Here is a 3299-nt window from a genome sequence, read left to right on the forward strand (position 1 = left end):
ATATTGTGCAATGAAATGTGTTAACATTTGGAAGATTTGCAGAATACAGTCAAAGTGTTTTAAAAATATTCACTGCTTGATAATACAAAGTCATGCATCAACCAAAAAACAATCTATAGTTCAATGGATTTCAATGATTAGAATATAACAAATTTCTTATTATAATTCCAGATTCTACAGTGCAGCTAAGTTTTAAGAAATCACTACTGTGTTGTGTGAAAGGTTAGCACTCCCCTTGACAAGGATGGAAGAGGCTCTTGGGCCTGACAACATAACCACATGTGTATGGTAAAGAAATTACTACTTAATGAGTGTTGGTGTAATAACAAAGAATAATATCCAGTTATTAATTCTTTAGTATTTACACATATCTCTGTGTGAAGTGAATTTTCTTCACATACTTAAACCAAAACAACATACTATAACAGGTTGAATGCAGAAAAGATAATGGGAGTCTGGCTGTCTTATACAGAGCCAGGTATTTGAGAAAACCAAAAATATAAAACAATATCACTCTTCTGGTTTTTTTGTTTGGAGAAAAATAGTTAATTTTTAATTGAAAATGTTATTTATGTTAACATGTAATGAGTTCATCATTTTTTATCATTTTTAAATGACCTTGATGAATAAGACATTTCTACATGTATTTAAATTTTGACCGCATTAAATATTGATAAATGTGATATGTATCATCCTAAGCTCTTTGAGTGGCCCGAAAACATTTAAGAGTTAGAGGGGACTTGAGACAAAAACAGTTGTGAATGACTCCACTAGGGATATTCTGGTCAAAGTTTACAGCAAGTCACACCCTCCTTCATTCCAAAAGATTGGCAAACAAACAAACAAAAAAAAACAAAAAACAAAAAACAGAACCAATGTCTTCATTCTAATAACCAATAGTATTTTATTTACATTTTGTTAAGCTATTTTATTTTATGCCTCTACACATCTTGCACACAGTTAATGCCAGAATTTTACTGCCCTTCGTGTAAACTAGAACTTGAAGCCTTTTAAAAAGTGTACCAAACTCCATGGAACACTTGCAGTATTTTTATCTGTTACCTTTCTTGATTTTGATAAAAAAAAGTCATTCATAACTGCAGGTATAATGTCCTGGAATTTATTTTTTTTTAATTTTTTTTAACGTTTTTGTTTATTTTTGAGACAGAGAGAGAGACAGAGCATGAACGGGGGAGGGTCAGAGAGAGGGAGACACAGAATCTGAAACAGGCTCCAGGCTCTGAGCTGTCAGCACAGAGCCTGATGCGGGGCTCGAACTCACAAACCGTGAGATCATGACCTGAGCTGAAGTCGGCCGCCCAACCGACTGAGCCACCCAGGTGCCCCATGTCCTGGAATTTAAAATAAATAACTGCTTGGAATTTTCTCTCTCTGCACACCCCTGCTCATGCTTGCTCTCTTTCTCTGTTTCTTGCAAAATAAATAAATAAACTTTAAGGTGAAAAAGGGCACCTGGGTGGCTCAGTCAGTTAAGCATCCAATCTTGGTTTCGGCTAAGGTCATGATCTCATGGTTAATGAGATTGAGCCCCATGTCAGGCTCTGCAGTGACTTGGGATTCTCTCTCCCCTCTCTCTCTCTGCCCCTCCCCCACCTTCTCTCAACATAAATAAATAAACATTTAAAACAAAAGGTATTTCCCAGTTGACTGTCCTCTCGTGTCTATCAATAACTAGTATCATTTTGGAGACTTTTTCACTGTAATAGAAATGAGATGTACCTGAAAAAGTTTAAACTGATAAAAAAATAACTAATGAAATTAATGGGATAATTAAATATTTCTGTGCTCTCAGAGTTTAAAAAGGAAGAAAAAAACAGAAGTAGTCAAAAATGAGAGTAAGTCATTCTAAAGGTGACTCTGAAATTCTCTCTGATCTAGTTTTAAACGCCTCAAAGATGGAAAATAAAAAAGGACAGTGGAGAAAAGAAAACTCGCTGCCAATCCACCACCTATAGATGACCACTATAAACAATTGAGGTATGTCTTTTGGGGTGCCTGGTTATCTCAGTCACTTAAGCAACCCATTCATGATTTCAACTCTGGTCATGACCTCACAGTTCGTGAGTTGGAGCTCTGCATCAGGCTCTGCACTAACAGTGTGGAGCCTGCTTGGGATTCTCTCTCACCCTCTCTTTCTGCCCCTCCCCTTTTCATTCTCTCTCGCTCTCTCAAAATAAATAAATAAACTTTAAAATAAAAAAGGGCACCTGGGTGGCTTAGTCAGTTAAGCATCAGACTTTTGACTTCCACTCAAGTCATATCACGGTGGTGGGATGGAGCCCCAGGTTGGTTCCCACTGAGCATGGAGCCTGTTTGGGATTCTCTCTCCATCCCTCTCTCTCACTCTCTGTCCCTCCCCCACTCACACTGTACGCTCTCTGTCTCTGTTTTTAAATAAACATTTAAAATTTTTAAAAATTTAAAAAAAGAAAAGAAAATTTTTAAAAATTAAAAAATAAATAACTCTTTAGACTTGTAGACATTCATAAATAGAGCATGTCAATATTGCATAACTTATCTGGGTAATTATCAAGATCTGTCCCATCTCCAAGGAAGAGATCTTAGAAGATAATTTAGAGATTGTTGTCATGTCTATGACTACTTTTCACTGAGTAATTAACATGAGTCAGGAACTGTCCTAAGTACTTTATATACTTACCTTGTTTCTCAAGAACAGTGAAAGGTAGAACTGTATTCAAACCCAGAGTGCTGTGATTGTCACCCCAAGCTGCTGACCATGTTTTGTTACTTTTCATTTGGTTGGACTCCTAACCTCCCCCACTTGCCACTTTTGTGCTCTACACATGAATCTATTGTTGCCCTTAGGATACTTTGTTGCAATTCATTTCTTTATGTATTTGCCTCTGCTAATCAACTTCTTGCTCCCTGAAGGAAGGAACTGTGTCTGAATTCCCACCGCACAGGAAAATCCATTTTTGCTGGGCTGAATTAATACCATGTTAGGCTATAGAAGCTGAATGAGTTTAAATAGCTTTCCCACTCAATCGGTGTGTATTGTCAGGATCTGAATCTAGGCCTCCCATCCTAACCTTCTGTGGTAAACATTGCAGGTAAGTGCTTCTCAAATATGGTGCATGGACCAACTATATCAGTATCACCTAGGAATTTGTTAGAAATGCAAATTATTAGCATCCTCCCCTCACCACCATCTTGGATAATCTTGGATAAGATTCTGTAAAGGTAAGGCCCGGAAATCTGTATTTTAATATGTTTTTATTGTGATTGTGATGCACACGAAAGTTCCAGAATCACTCTTC

At 37.0% G+C, this 3299-nt stretch overlaps 1 pseudogene; it reads left to right on the forward strand.

The window, feature by feature from the left end:
- Window positions 1-208: 208 nt before the first annotated feature.
- LOC115517531 lies at window positions 209-287 on the forward strand (annotated as a pseudogene).
- The last annotated feature ends 3012 nt before the right edge of the window (window positions 288-3299 follow it).

This window comes from Lynx canadensis, chromosome B3 (genome assembly GCF_007474595.2).
Source record: "Lynx canadensis isolate LIC74 chromosome B3, mLynCan4.pri.v2, whole genome shotgun sequence".
NCBI classification, from domain to species: Eukaryota; Metazoa; Chordata; class Mammalia; order Carnivora; family Felidae; genus Lynx; species Lynx canadensis.